General features: G+C 44.5%; 1 protein-coding gene across 6 annotated transcripts in view; it reads left to right on the top strand.

Annotated features, from left to right (window-relative positions):
• Positions 1-16,780, top strand: part of nrg1 (neuregulin 1) — a 162,305-nt gene that overhangs the window by 98,522 nt on the left and 47,003 nt on the right. The gene's annotated exons all lie outside the window — the stretch shown is intronic.

The following is a 16,780-nucleotide window of genomic DNA, read 5'->3' on the forward strand; positions in this document are numbered from 1 at the left end:
GAAAAAAATCCCGGGGCCATTAATATCGCAGACAGGTAAATGCTCGATGCCTCCAAGTCTGATCCTCTCCACTCACACACCATTTTGCGACATTGCAAGAGTGATCAGTATGCGGGCAGTTTAAAGCGGCCACTTAATCACTTCTTTCAATTAGCCAGTAGTACTTCTCTGAACGGCTGCCAATGGAGAGAAAAGAGCCATGTCAGCCACCTCGTGACTGAGGAGTTAGCCCAGCAGAGACAAGCGGTGGGAGCCCCTGGAAGCCATCTATGCTAATCACAGCTAGTTAGCCCTGTTCAATGTGGATGGCTCGGAGAATGAATCAGTCATTCATTGTGTCTTTTGTATTCTGTTGCTGGCATTGGCAGATGATATGATATAACCCTGGTCTGCAGTATCTTGTCAAGTCTCATTCTCTAATCACATTGGGCCTACTGACACACACACAGACAGATCTGATTGGGTGGCTAAGGTTAGCAACACATGAGCACATCTGATATGAGAACATACCGGGTTATCAGCGTTGACATGCTTCCTGTCTGTTGGTCTCCTTGTTGTACATAACCAAGTTCTTGTCTGTGCCACAGTTTCTGCTTTAGCTGTACTCTGGTGAATTGGGTTAACTCTGCATGCAGATGAATTCCTGGGGGGATTTTTATTCATGTAATGTCTCCATTTGCTGCTTCCTATTTATTAGAGTTGCACAATGGCGACTTGAAATAACGGTCTGTCCAGTCTTTCTCACATAAAGTCTCTCAGGCTAGGGTACAACAGAGAAATAATTAGTATACTTCAGTTTTTGCTGGGTATTACTCAGTTTTGCAGTGTAATGTGAAGGATTTTAACCTAATCACCTTCAAGTCTGAAGACGTTTGTACCCACCTACCCAGTGGGAAAAAGTGGTTGTGATGACATTTTCAACCACTTTTTGCCCACTAGGTATTCGGCAGGGGTTGGTAGTGGTGGCCTGAGGAACCCTGATCTAATGGAATGCGGATTGAAACTCCTTTACAGACTTCCTATGAAAAATGAATGGATGTACTAAAAATTCTCGCAGTACATGTTTTGTTGCGGCACTAGCAAGGCCCTTTCCTAAACCAGCATGTCCCTGCTCCTCCGTCCGCCCGTTCGGCATCTATTTACAGTGATTAGCTGGTTGCTTTCAGCTAGCTCATTTTGATGCTAATTAGGTTTTGGGGGCTAGCGTTTGCGGTCGAGCAGTTTGATATTACTAACGTGTATTTGCAGTGTTATTCTATTCTCTGGGCAAAATGTGCGATTGACCTACTGTAATAGAAATCCTCTGAAATCCTCTCAATGTTTCCTCTAAGCTCTACAAGGTTGTGTGACTTGGTCTCTGGCTTCTCTACCTAGCTAAATATTAGGCTCTTACCTTAAACCTATCATGAGATACATTTTGATTGTCATAGTTACATGGTTAGCAACTCATTATCATACCAGCGTGCTCTGTGTGGCTACTACAATGTACAGTAGGAACAAGATGCAGGCAGGAACTGTATACAGTATGTAAATAAGCAAGGTAAAGGGAAGGACTTCATGGTGCATCAGGAATGTCTCTTTGTACAGTGTGTTTATTCATTACATTTGTTTTGCATGGACTATTATTAACTCACCTTGACTGTATTGTTACCTCAACACTTCCATTTTGGAGCCAGTTCTCTCTGGTTTCAAGGAGTCCTACTGTTTTGCGAGGGCATTTTTGGCACCATGAGTGATGATCTCCATACTGTGCAGTGTGGTAATGGAATTGCCTACTGAGAGGGTATACAGGGGCCAGATTCCCAAGGGTAACAATCGTGACTGTGGATAACCTTGACATGCACAGACAGATGCACCCCGTGTGTGCCCGTGGTAATCCCAGACTGTTTCCTTTATTACAAGGGTACACAATAACAGCAAGAACAAATGTCAGATGATGTCTTAAACAAGATTAAAAAGCCAGTCGACTAGAATCCCTGGATTGGATCTCAGCCAGAGCTGCCATTTTGTCCTTTGTGTCATCTCCCTTCAATGAATAAACATTGGCATATATTCTCCCCATTAGTTCATAATGATTATACAGGCCTTGGTTCGACACGCCATTGATTTGGGTGCTTATGTCTGCATAGTTTCCCCTCAAGTTTCACCATTTAACTAGCCCTTTTCTTACAACTTGAAAGCTCAGGCCATCACTAGCCCATCCCCGGTCACCCTCCTCTGCGTTAGCAGGGGCTTTTCATTTGTTTACCTTTCTAAAGGAAGTCATTTCTCAGTGTTTCCAGGGACATAATGACCCTCATTAGCCAATTGTAGCGGGAAATTGATGAAGCTTGATCAGAGACGGCGTAGCATTGGAAGGTCACACAGAATGTGAAAAGCATGTTGGTCTCCTCCTCAAATAGTTTGAATATTTTAATAAAATTTGTCCTCTTCACCAAAAATCTTCATAACATTAGGTTTTGACATTTTGTCGAGATATTCTCTCTTTTTCAGACTTTTTCCACACTTCAGGTAGGAGTGATGGTCCCATACTGTGCCATCTGACTCATCAAAAGTTGGAATGGGTTCAAAACAAAATTGCCCTTAAAAAATATACTGCCCTTAAAAAGGCTGTTTTGAACATCCACGAAATGTATGGATATTGATTTAAATGAACACAGCTTTTTAATCTGGACAGATGGTTGGAACGAGGGTAGGGGGAAATGGGCTCAGTGTTATAAAGTGTTGAGTGAGCTGTCATTGCAGTTGGCGGAAAATGGATGGCTTGCGGCTTGGATTCGGCTGGCAGAATTAACTTCTTACGGCTGAAATCCCGTTAACGGGATCGATTTGACAACAGCCAGTGAGTGCAGGGTGCCAAATTCAAACAGAAATCTCATAATTAAAATTCCTCAAACATACAAGTATTATACACCATTTTAAAGATAAACTTGTTGTTAATCCCAACACAGTGTCTGATTTCAAAAAGGCTTTACGACGAAAGCATACCATGCGATTTATGTTAGGTCAGCACCTAGTCACAAAAAAACACAGCCATTTTCCAGCCAAAGAGAGGAGTCACAAAAAGCAGAAATAGAGAGAAAATTAATCACTAACCTTTGATGATCTTCATCAGATGGCACTCCATAGGACTTCATGTTACACAATACATGTATGTTTTGTTCGATAAAGTTAATATTTATATCCAAAAATCTCAGTTTACATTGGCGCATTTTGTTCAGTAATGTTTTGCCTCCAAAACATCCGGTGATTTTGCAGAGAGCCACATCAATTTACAGGAATACTCATCATAAACGTTGATGAAAGATACAAGTGTTATGCATAGAATTAAAGATATACTTCTCCTTAATGCAACCGTTGTGTCAGATTTCAAAAAAGCTTTACGGCAAAAGCACACCATGCGATAATCTGAGTACAGCGCTCAGCCACCAAACAGATACCCGCCATGTTGTGGAGTCAACAAAAGACAGAAATAGCATTATAAATATTCACTTACCTTTGATCTTCATCGGAATGCACTCCCAGGAATCCCAGTTCCACAATAAATGTTTGTTTTGTTCAATAAAGTCCATCATTTATGTCCAAATACCTCCTTTTTGTTTCCGCGTTTTAGTCCAGTAATCCAAATGCACAAGGCGTGAGTACTAAGTCCAGACAAAGTCAAAAAAGTTATATTACAGTTCGTGGAAACATGTCAAACGATGTATAGAATCAATCTTTAGGATGTTTTTATCATAAATCTTCAATAATGTGTCAACCGGACAATTACTTTGTCTTTAGAAATGAAAAGGAACAGCGCTCATGCTCACGCGCACGACTAAACTCGAGGCTTTCAGCCAGACCCCTGATTCAAACAGCTCTTATTCACTCCCCTTTCACAGTAGAAGCCTGAAACAATGTTCTAAAGACTGTTGACATCTAGTGGAAGCCGTAGGAAGTGCAATCGGACCAAATTTACACTATATTGGATAGGCAATCACTTGAAAAACTACAAACCTCAGATTTCCCACTTCCTGGTTGGATTTTTCTTAGGTTTTTGCCTGCCATATGAGTTCTGTTATACTCACAGACATCATTAAAACAGTTTTAGAAACTTCAGAGTGTTTTCCATCCAAATCTACTAATACTATGCATATCTTAGCTTCTGGGCCTGAGTAACAGGCAGTTTACTTTGGGCACACTTTTCATCCGGACATGAAAATAGTGCCCCCAAGCCATAAGAAGTTAAACTGTTACAGACATCATTAGCCTTGGCCATTTGAATATTTAGGGCCCAGGTATAAATCTGACATTTGAACCTTGTCATCAGATGCTATTCTTCTTCTCTGGATGTATATTCTATAAACAGATTCTGCTGACAGCTTCAACCGATCCCCATGAAGTGTTCCCCTGTATCGGCAGATGCATCATTCAAATCAAATTGAATTAGTCACATGCACCGAATACAACAGGTGTAGACCTTACAGTGAAATGCTTACTTACGAGCTCCTAACCAACAATGCAATTTAAAATAAAAAATATGGATAAGAAATAAAGTAACAAGTAATTAAAGAGTAGCAGTAAAATAACAATAGCGAGACCATATACAGGGGGGTAGCGGGACAGAGTCAATGTGTGGAGGCACCGGTTAGTCGAGGTATTTGAGGTAATATATACATGTAGGTAGAGTTATTAAAGTGACTATGCATAGATGACAACAGAGAGTAGCAGCAGTGTAAAATCCAATGGGTAGCCATATGCACTATCCTCTGTGGTGCCTTGCGGTCGGAAGCCGAGCAGTTGCCATACCAGGCAGTGATGCAACCAGTCAGGATACTCTCGATGGTGCAGCTGTAGAACCATTTGAGGATGAGGACCCATGCCAAATCTTTTGTCTGATTGGGGAATATGTTTTGTCGTGCCATCCTCATGACTGTCTTGGTGTGTTTGGACCATGATAGTTTTTTGATGATGTGGACACCAAGGAACTTGAAGCTCTCAACCTGCTCCACTACAGCCCCGTCGATGAGAATGGGGGTGTCCTTGGTCCTCTTTTTCCTGTAGTTATTGCCCGGCCATGTGCATTCATGCCCAATTTGAAAATAAAACAATCTGAAATACTCATGGAGACATTTTCTTATGTTCGAAGAAGGCAATGTGATGCCGATAAACCCATTAAATGACTGGGGAGCTTGTGTATAGAGTGTGACTCTTATTTTATAGCCTACAGTTTACTCTTCATTAGTCAGCACCTCTACTATCTGTTTTTGGATGTATGCCAGCTCATGCCTTTCACTTGACATTTCTAATGTGAAACAATCTGTGTGTGTCATGTCACACAATGTGTTATCCAGGCCTGCTATATTCTCATTGTGCTGGATAGGACATTTCTAAAGCCTTGTCACTCCTCTCCTTCCAAGCAGCAGTTTACTCATACAACGTGTCAATATGGTGAGGGATTGTTGTTTTTAACAACAGGAACATCTGTGGTCAGGTTAGCGGCGTTACATGCTATAAGACCGGTCTGGAGCACATGGCCGGGCAATAAGCAGATGTTGGCTGTGTGGAGGGATAGTATGTCAAATAAACCCACGTCAGTCATCCCAGGATAAGGCCTTTCTGCCAAGAAAACAGACAATGTCATGTCAATGGTATTTGGTCATGACGCCATTAACAAAAATACCAAACACATGTCATGTTGTTTTCATAAGCCCAGTATCTACATGGCTCTCGTTTCAAATACAGTGCATGAATAAAAACGTCTAGACATCTATGACTGTCTGGTGGATGTAACTCTCATCCCGTTGGAGTGACCGGCCGGTTGTGGTCAGGGGAACTTCTCGATGACAGGATTCGTTTCCTGCAATTCTGCCTTGCTAGGATCATTGTAAATTGTTTTCGATGTGTTACGTTTCACAGGAGATATGAGGTTAACCTCTTCAATTTAATTTGTAATCCTTTCGATTACACTTTAACAGGAAAAACAAACTGCTAGTACTATGATTATTTTTCTGAGTAGAAGAGGCTTCCATTTGGTATATGGTTTGAATAGGCCTAAATGAGTAGAGTTTGACTTGGTCAGGGATATGAGGCTCTAGGATCTCTACATAGGCACACTGTTGGTCTTGTACTCTTGGCTCTCTCTCTCTTGGGGAATGGTGTGTGTGTGTGTGTGTGTGTGTGTGTGTGTGTGTGTGTGTCTCAGGGAATGGCTATGGAAGCCTGACCTGTTCACCGGACGTGCTACCTGTCCCAGACCTGCTATTTTCAACTCTCTAGAGACAGCAGGAGCGGTAGAGATACTCATAATGATCGGCTATGAAAGCCAACTGACATTTACTCCTGAGGTGCTGACTTGCTGTACCCTCGACAACTACTGTGATTTATTATTATTTGACCATGCTGGTCATTTATGAACATTTGAACATCTTGGCCCATGTTCTGTTATAATCTTCACCCGGCACAGCCAGAAGAGGACTGGCCACCACTCATAGCCTGGTTCCTCTCTAGGTTTCTTCCTAGGTTTTGGCCTTTCTAGGGAGTTTTTCCTAGCCACCGTGCTTCTACACCTGCATTGCTTGCTGTTTGGGGTTTTAGGCTGGGTTTCTGTACAGCACTTTGAGATATCCGCTGATGTAAGAAGGGCTATATAAATACATTTGAATTGAATGGTGTGTGTGTGTCTCTCAGGGAATGGCGTGTGTGTGTGTCTCTCAGGGAATGGCGTGTGTGTGTGTCTCTCAGGGAATGGCGTGTGTGTGTGTCTCTCAGGGAATGGCGTGTGTGTGTGTCTCTCAGGGAATGGCGTGTGTGTGTGTCTCTCAGGGAATGGCGTGTGTGTGTGTCTCTCAGGGAATGGTGTGTGTGTGTCTCAGGGAATGGTGTGTGTCTCTCGGGGAATGGTGTGTGTCTCTCGGGGAATGGTGTGTGTGTGTGTCTCTCGGGGAATGGTGTGTGTGTGTCTCTCGGGGAATGGTGTGTGTGTGTCTCTCGGGGAATGGTGTGTGTGTGTCTCTCGGGGAATGTGTGTGTGTGTGTGTCTCTCGGGGAATGGTGTGTGTGTCTCTCGGGGAATGGTGTGTGTGTGTGTCGGGGAATGGTGTGTGTGTGTGTCGGGGAATGGTGTGTGTGTGTGTCTCTCGGGGAATGGTGTGTGTGTGTGTCTCTCGGGGATGGTGTGTGTGTGTGTGTGTCTCTCGGGGAATGGTGTGTGTGTGTGTGTCTCTCGGAATGGTGTGTGTGTCTGTTGTGTAGCAGGGAAGGTGAAGAGGGAGACATCTCCTTTTAATAGCACATAGATCTAGATGGAACAAAGGTGCTGACTAGAATGTGTTTAGCTTTCTTGTTTTTATCTATTTTCTCCATCTGTGCCTGTAGGATGGCTTTGAAGCTTTTACAATCCCCTCGGGCATTTCTCCCCACATCTCATCCTCTGTTAATGTGTTACCATGATGACTTATATCCAGCAGTTTATTATGTCTTCTGGCTTATCTTTCTCTTTTCCGTCTGTCCTCTTTTTCCTGTCTTTTTCCTCTGTCCTCTCTCCTCGTTTCTCTTTCTCACTCTTAATGTGACAACGGGCACTTTTTTCCCCATTCACACACAATTGCGTAGTCAAAGCGGGTGGATTTGACTTTCTCTGCATTTCTCACTGAATGAGTAGACACATTTTAAAAAATTAATAAAAAAAAAAACATTTATTCTTATTGAACCTTTATTTAACTAGGCAAGTCAGTTAAGAACAAATTCTTATTTACAATGACGGCCAAACCCTGACGATGCTGGGCCAATTGTGCGCCGCCTATGGGACTTCCTCTCTTTGGCTTTTGATATACCCCCTTAGACAGACCTAAGATGACTGAACACAACTGAATTTTCAGAATATGTGACAAAATGATAAAACCACAGGGATTAACAGTACCAGCACTGCTGTCCCCAACCGTGGTTTAAGAGCAGGCTGCGTAATCACACAGCATGCTGCCTGGACCAGACTGTAATATACTAGTGGAGAACAGCGTGCTGCCTGGACCAGACTGTAATATACTAGTGGAGAACAGCGTGCTGCCTGGCCAGACTGTAATATACTAGTGGAGAACAGCGTGCTGCCTGGACCAGTACTGTAATATACTAGTGGAGAACAGCGTGCTGCCTGGACCAGTACTGTAATATACTAGTGGAGAACAGCGTGCTGCCTGGACCAGACTGTAATATACTAGTGGAGAACAGCGTGCTGCCTGGCCAGACTGTAATATACTAGTGGAGAACAGCGTGCTGCCTGGACCAGACTGTAATATACTAGTGGAGAACAGCGTGCTGCCTGGACCAGACTGTAATATACTAGTGGAGAACAGCGTGCTGCCTGGACCAGTACTGTAATATACTAGTGGAGAACAGCGTGCTGCCTGGACCAGTACTGTAATATACTAGTGGAGAACAGCGTGCTGCCTGGACCAGTACTGTAATATACTAGTGGAGAACAGCGTGCTAACTGGACCAGTACTGTAATATACTAGTGGAGAACAGCGTGCTGCCTGGACCAGTACTGTAATATACTAGTGGAGAACAGCGTGCTGCCTGGACCAGTACTGTAATATACTAGTGGAGAACAGCGTGCTGCCTGGACCAGTACTGTAATATACTAGTGGAGAACAGGATGCTGCCTGGACCAGTACTGTAATATACTAGTGGAGAACAGGATGCTGCCTGGACCAGTACTGTAATATACTAGTGGAGAACAGGATGCTGTCTGGACCAGTACTGTAATATACTAGTGGAGAACAGGATGCTGTCTGGACCAGTACTGTAATATACTAGTGGAGAACAGCATGCTGCCTGGACCAGACTGTAATATACTAGTGGAGAACAGCGTGCTGCCTGGACCAGTACTTTAATATACTAGTGGAGAACAGCATGCTGCCTGGACCAGACTGTAATATACTAGTGGAGAACAGCGTGCTGCCTGGACCAGACTGTAATATACTAGTGGAGAACAGCGTGCTGCCTGGACCAGTACTGTAATATACTAGTGGAGAACAGCGTGCTGCCTGGACCAGTACTGTAATATACTAGTGGAGAACAGCGTGCTGCCTGGACCAGTACTGTAATATACTAGTGGAGAACAGCGTGCTGCCTGGACCAGTACTGTAATATACTAGTGGAGAACAGCGTGCTGCCTGGACCAGTACTGTAATATACTAGTGGAGAACAGCGTGCTGCCTGGACCAGACTGTAATATACTAGTGGAGAACAGCGTGCTGCCTGGACCCGACTGTAATATACTAGTGGAGAACAGCGTGCTGCCTGGACCAGACTGTAATATGCTAGTGGAGAACAGCGTGCTGCCTGGACCCGACTAATATACTAGTGGAGAACAGCGTGCTGCCTGGACCAGTACTGTAATATACTAGTGGAGAACAGCGTGCTGCCTGGACCAGTACTGTAATATACTAGTGGAGAACAGCGTGCTGCCTGGACCAGTACTGTAATATACTAGTGGAGAACAGGATGCTGCCTGGACCAGTACTGTAATATACTAGTGGAGAACAGGATGCTGCCTGGACCAGTACTGTAATATACTAGTGGAGAACAGCGTGCTGCCTGGACCAGTACTGTAATATACTAGTGGAGAACAGCGTGCTGCCTGGACCAGACTGTAATATACTAGTGGAGAACAGCGTGCTGCCTGGACCAGTACTGTAATATACTAGTGGAGAACAGCGTGCTGCCTGGACCAGTACTGTAATATACTAGTGGAGAACAGCGTGCTGCCTGGACCAGTACTGTAATATACTAGTGGAGAACAGCGTGCTGCCTGGACCAGTACTGTAATATACTAGTGGAGAACAGCGTGCTGCCTGGACCAGTACTGTAATATACTAGTGGAGAACAGGATGCTGCCTGGACCAGTACTGTAATATACTAGTGGAGAACAGGATGCTGCCTGGACCAGTACTGTAATATACTAGTGGAGAACAGCGTGCTGCCTGGACCAGTACTGTAATATACTAGTGGAGAACAGCGTGCTGCCTGGACCAGTACTGTAATATACTAGTGGAGAACAGGATGCTGCCTGGACCAGTACTGTAATATACTAATGGAGAACAGGATGCTGTCTGGACCAGACTGTAATATACTAGTGGAGAACAGGATGCTGCCTGGACCAGTACTGTAATATACTAGTGGAGAACAGCGTGCTGCCTGGACCAGTACTGTAATATACTAGTGGAGAACAGCGTGCTGCCTGGACCAGTACTGTAATATACTAGTGGAGAACAGCGTGCTGCCTGGACCAGTACTGTAATATACTAGTGGAGAACAGCGTGCTGCCTGGACCAGTACTGTAATATACTAGTGGAGAACAGCGTGCTGCCTGGACCAGTACTGTAATATACTAGTGGAGAACAGGATGCTGCCTGGACCAGTACTGTAATATACTAGTGGAGAACAGCGTGCTGCCTGGACCAGTACTGTAATATACTAGTGGAGAACAGGATGCTGCCTGGACCAGTACTGTAATATACCATTGGAGAACAGGATGCTGCCTGGACCAGTACTGTAATATATTAGTGGAGAACAGCGTGCTGCCTGGACCAGTACTGTAATATACTAGTGGAGAACAGCGTGCTGCCTGGACCAGTACTGTAATATACTAGTGGAGAACAGGATGCTGCCTGGACCAGTACTGTAATATACCATTGGAGAACAGGATGCTGCCTGGACCAGTACTGTAATATACTAATGGAGAACAGGATGCTGTCTGGACCAGTACTGTAATATACTAGTGGAGAACAGCGTGCTCCCTGGACCAGTACTGTAATATACTAATGGAGAACAGGATGCTGTCTGGACCAGTACTGTAATATACTAGTGGAGAACAGCGTGCTGCCTGGACCAGTACTGTAATATACTAGTGGAGAACAGCGTGCTGTCTGGACCAGTACTGTAATATACTAGTGGAGAACAGCGTGTTGCCTGGACCAGTACTGTAATATACTAGTGGAGAACAGCGTGCTGCCTGGACCAGTACTGTAATATACTAGTGGAGAACAGGATGCTGCAGTCTGTCATGCCAAATGCCTCCCACTCTGTTCAATTTAGGAAAAGGGCTCTGAACTGGAGAAGAAGTACTTTACTGTACCTCCCTACACTGCATAATGAATTAGGATCCTGTTAGAGGCATACTGCTGCTGAAACTCTCCTTGTCCACTTCTTACCTGCACACGTCTCTTCTCTCCTTGTATCACGTCGCAGGGAGAAGAAGAAACGTGTGTGAACGGCAAACGTTTTCAGCTAAATGTGCATTTCCTCTTGGCGTTTGCTCAAAGTTTTCCTTTCATTTTGGATGAGCTGCTGATTTGTGTCTCTCTCCCCCCCTGTTGATATATTATACTGAAAGCAAACGAGTTCATTTCAATCAGTCTGCCAGTCTGAAGGAGGACATTTGGCTCGTCTCGCATTCACTAAAGCCAATTAGTGTCCGTAGAGAATTGGGGCTGCTCTTAAAAGGAATGGTTGGTATTTGATGTATTTCACAAGGCCAGTGTGTGTTACTGTGCTTTTCCCCCTCCACATGAAAGCAGGCCATGGAGACCACCATCTCCTTATCTTTCCACTGACAGTAACAGTCTTTGATCAGACAATGAGACGCTAATGAGAAATTGCACCCCAGCTTAGATAACGGCAAGATACACAAGCCCTTATGCAACTTTCTGACAAACTAGATGAAGTCCATAAATCATTATATATGACATGGAGGCACAAGTATCAATATTGCTTTTAACTTTCCAAGAAACGGCAGCTCACTCCCAAATTCTCTGTAGTCACTTATTCATGCCACACCCGGTATTGTTTCCTCTCTAACTGTAAAATGAAAAGTGTTTCCCAGCTCGTTTTTCTGGTTATTTGCATTTTATTTGATAAAGAATGCCCTTTTTTTTTTTTTTGGACGCGTTGGCTCTCAGTGTTGTCTTTTGGTGTTATGTCTCTTCTATCACCACTGTAGTTAATTTATATTCTGATGTTTGATAATCGAAAAGGGGAAAAACTGAAAATGTAGCTATTATCTTACAGATCAGTCAAGAAAGCGTGTAAGTAACAGAGAAAAAAAAAACACTGTGGCTTTCAAGTTAAAATCTCTTTGTTTGCCTCAGTTGTTGCTCTCAATGTACTTACAGAGGAAGTTGCAGAATCCTGTTACTTATTGTGCCTCCAATTTTACAACAGTGGGCTGCACACACCACATGGGAACACTCGCACAAACCTACTCTGTAGAGCACATATATTTATCCTCTTCACGTACTGTTCAGCTTCTAAAAGAAGCATATTCAATGACTAATGGAACTACTTTCACTCCTTCCCTAGAGAACCCCTGGCCAGAAGTAAAATGTTTAATTATCTAGGTATTGAATTAGCATTCAATAACATTTCTACAACATACAAAGGAAATTTTGCAGCGTCATCTTCACAGCCCAATCAGCCAGCCCAAGAAAAACAGTGCCATTGCCACCCGTCCCTTTCCTCTCCTCTCTCAGGCAGAGCTCAATAGATTATCACTAGTCTGCTGTAGCCTGCCACTTTGTGACAGCGTCACAGAGGAGCTGTCACAAAGAGCAGTGCTGAACCTCTTCCCTCTCCTCCCTCAGGCAGAGATCAATAGATTATCACTAGTCTGCTGTAGCTTGCCACTTTGTGACAGTGTCACAGAGGAGCTGTCCCAAAGAGCAGTGCTGAACCTCTTTCCTCTCCTCCCTCAGGCAGAGATCAATAGATTATCACTAGTCTGCTGTAGCCTGCCACTTTGAGACAGTGTCACAGAGGAGCTGTCCCAAAGAGCAGTGCTGAACCTCTTTCCTCTCCTCCCTCAGGCAGAGATCAATAGATTATCACTAGTCTGCTGTAGCCTGCCACTTTGAGACAGTGTCACAGAGGAGCTGTCCCAAAGAGCAGTGCTGAACCTCTTTCCTCTCCTCCCTCAGGCAGAGATCAATAGATTATCACTAGTCTGCTGTAGCCTGCCACTTTGTGACAGTGTCACAGAGGAGCTGTCCCAAAGAGCAGTGCTGAACCTCTCCTCCGCCTCCTTCTCTCCCCGTCCTTAAAGACCACAGTAAACAATGAGACTGTGCATGCAGCACTAATGATACTGGAGCTCCCTCTCCTCCATTGACTGACTGACTCATAGTTCCATTATAGGCACAATTTGGATGGGGCACAGAGGTATTTCAACCAGGAGACGAATGAGCCTCTACCGCGGGCACCAGGCTGGCGGACAGGGGGAGGCGAGGAGAGCGAGCCAGGGCACTAATGCACAACCAGCTTCTCCTTTATTCTAACCCCTGTAAATGACTCAAGTGCTCCTTTTTTTTAATATCACATAGGAGCCAGGGCTGGTACTATCCAGTGGCCATTTTCTACTTTTTAGCCCTCCATATATTCCACCCTGAATGACTTGACAGACATTGAGGAGAGTTTAGCTACAGCATAATCTCTGTGTTGTCTCGTCCCTGCCAGTGATACAGAGCTCTGACAGGATGAAAATTGCCCTCTATTTAAAAGCCCCTCATTGTTGGAGCGTCAGCAGAGATGGAAGCATTATTGAATTCTAGCCTGCCTCCTCTTAGACCTCTACCTGTATTTGTTAATAAAGTTGTGCTTGGCTGTTTTTGGCAAGAAAAAGCACATTCTCATCTCCTAATGCACTGGTAACCTTCTGCCTGCCAATAGGCAGTTACTCTGGCTGGCTTTGAAGTGTACGCTGGGATTTTACTAGGTCAGGTCCCTCTGTCTCCTCTTCTCTGACATAAATAATGGATTGAACTTCCTGCAAACGACTGCATGTAAAAGGAAAAATTAATTTATTCCCATTTAGCCGGCAGAATAATTACCACAGGCGAGGGTGTCCGTTTTCATTTTAGATTAGAGGCACATTACTGATTTTCTGCACTTATTCGAAGAGTAAACATCTCTTAGCGGTTGTAGCAGACACGATTACTTCTTGGATGAGAATTCTGCTTTCAAGTGTTTGATACACCAATGACCATTACGTAAGGAGTTGGAGGATGAAAGATTCCACAGAATGTTACAAATATACCCTTTGGTCTTTTGATCAAATTCAGAAACCACATTTTAAAGTGGACTACCTTCTAGCCAACAGTGGATTAAACATTCATTGTCTTCAACTATTTTGGATACACTGACCTAAAGAACACATGGACATTGTTGTGGTCTACTTTAGGATGATATCTGGCAATCCAAGAATAGTTGGCAACACCTTTTGGCTTAACCTTTGACCTTGACTAGGTTTACTATAATCTGACTCCAAAATGTGTATGACTGCAGTTCACTGCTACCCTTGAAATTATACTTGCTTTATGTCACATTTGAAATCTTTCCTCTGGTGTCTTTCATCCCGCTCATTTGAAATGCATGTTCAGTAGCCTCCCCCCTTCCCTCTGTCATATGGTCTGTATCATCTTGAACGCAATTTGACACCCTTGACAATTTTTGTGGTATTAGATGGTAAACTATCCCCTCCAAATTGAGTTTATTTCATAACGGCACCTGTGATATGATTCCATAGACATCAGTTGGTTTGCAGAGCTGTCTCCACGCCGACTGTTTCTCTGTTCTGTCTCCACGCCGACTGTTTCTCTGTTCTGTCTCCTCGCCGACTGTTTCTCTGTTCTGTCTCCACGCCGACTGTTTCTCTGTTCTGTCTCTACGCCGACTGTTTCTCTGTTCTGTCTCCTCGCAGACTGTTTCTCTGTTCTGTCTCCACGCCGACTGTTTCTCTGTTCTGTCTCCTCGCCGACTGTTTCTCTGTTCTGTCTCCACGCCGACTGTTTCTCTGTTCTGTCTCCTCGCCGACTGTTTCTCTGTTCTGTCTCCTCGCCGACTGTTTCTCTGTTCTGTCTCCTCGCCTACTGTTTCTCTGTTCTGTCTCCACGCCTACTGTTTCTCTGTTCTGTCTCCACGCCGACTGTTTCTCTGTTCTGTCTCCTCGCCGACTGTTTCTCTGTTCTGTCTCCACGCCTACTGTTTCTCTGTTCTGTCTCCACGCCTACTGTTTCTCTGTTCTGTCTCCTCGCCGACTGTTTCTCTGTTCTGTCTCCACGCCGACTGTTTCTCTGTTCTGTCTCCTCGCCGACTGTTTCTCTGTTCTGTCTCCTCGCCGACTGTTTCTCTGTTCTGTCTCCTCGCCGACTGTTTCTCTGTTCTGTCTCCTCGCCGACTGTTTCTCTGTTCTGTCTCCTCGCCGACTGTTTCTCTGTTCTGTCTCCTCGCCGACTGTTTCTCTGTTCTGTCTCCTCGCCGACTGTTTCTCTGTTCTGTCTCCTCGCCGACTGTTTCTCTGTTCTGTCTCCACGCCGACTGTTTCTCTGTTCTGTCTCCTCGCCGACTGTTTCTCTGTTCTGTCTCCTCGCCGACTGTTTCTCTGTTCTGTCTCCTCGCCGACTGTTTCTCTGTTCTGTCTCCTCGCCGACTGTTTCTCTGTTCTGTCTCCTCGCCGACTGTTTCTCTGTTCTGTCTCCTCGCCGACTGTTTCTCTGTTCTGTCCTGTCAGTGACTCACCATGCGTCATTCAAATCACTATGCCTCTATGGCATGCGTTTGGTCCTAGGTACGAGGTGCTATTGAATAAAAGATACCTCTAATGATGAAATGTGTGGTCCACTGTAGCTCAGTTGATAGAGCATAGTGCTTACAATGCCAGGATAGTGGGTTAGATTCCCGGGACCACCCATACGTAAAATGTATGCTCGCATGACTGTCATTTTGGATAAAAGCAACTGCTGAATGGCATTTATTTATTTATTATCAAGCATCTCTTCTTAAATAGCATAAATGTACTGTATAGAATCACATGATGAGAATATCCATTTGACAGGAAGCCACTGTACTGTCCTATAGATGCCATTACTGGTATTAATTCCTTTTGAAGATTGAAGAGGGTCATTTGTGTGTCAATAGGAAGTGTGTCATTGACCTGACCGTGGTCCTCTTCCTGGTTAAACTTCCCCCTCTTTCATTTGCTCTCTCTCAGACCGTTAGTCTTCGGATTGTCCTCCCAGCCTATTAGCACCGGGGGGGGGGGGCGCTTAACAGCTCACTGGGGGATTTCTCCACATCTATCTGTCGCTGCTCAGGACCGTTGGAAGATTGTGCTTAAAGCCAGACATGCAAAGTGTGGATTTTGTGAACAGTAATCCCAGCTCCTCGTGCATTGTGGCAGACGGGATTCGAGGGCCAAAGCCAATACGCCTGGGCCGTGTGACAAACTAGCCATAGGTGTAGTAAATGTAGAATGTATTGTGCCTTTCTGAGCTGTGCCCCCGAATGGTAAGAAGCTGATCTGTTGAACTGCTTCTCTGTCCCATGGATTAGCATGATATTGTGCTTGCGATTTTACTATTCAGCCTGTCCCAAACTGTTTAACTTAAAGTAAGGTGTGGTGTGTGTGTGTATATAACTCAAAGTAAAGCATATGAAGAGATGGTCTATGTATATCTTGGTGTGGTAATACATGTATGAAGTAAACTAGTCCACTAAAGATTAGTGTTATGGTAATGAGTGGTCTGACTTCGTAGATGGGTATCACAGTTTTATCCATCTGAAGGTACTGTAAGGAGTCCCTGTGGGAAGGGGCTCTTTTAGCGCTAATGACTTTGGGTTTAGGACTCCAGATTTAGTGGGGTTACATCCCAATCCCTTTTTTGTTTTGACTGGATTGTCCAAAGGTCAGAGGTCTAGCCTTTTTTCCCCACACAGACACGCTCCAAAGCTGAAAACATTAAGATGTGTT

Source organism: Salvelinus alpinus, chromosome 18 (genome assembly GCF_045679555.1).
Source record: "Salvelinus alpinus chromosome 18, SLU_Salpinus.1, whole genome shotgun sequence".
Classification (NCBI taxonomy): domain Eukaryota; kingdom Metazoa; phylum Chordata; class Actinopteri; order Salmoniformes; family Salmonidae; genus Salvelinus; species Salvelinus alpinus.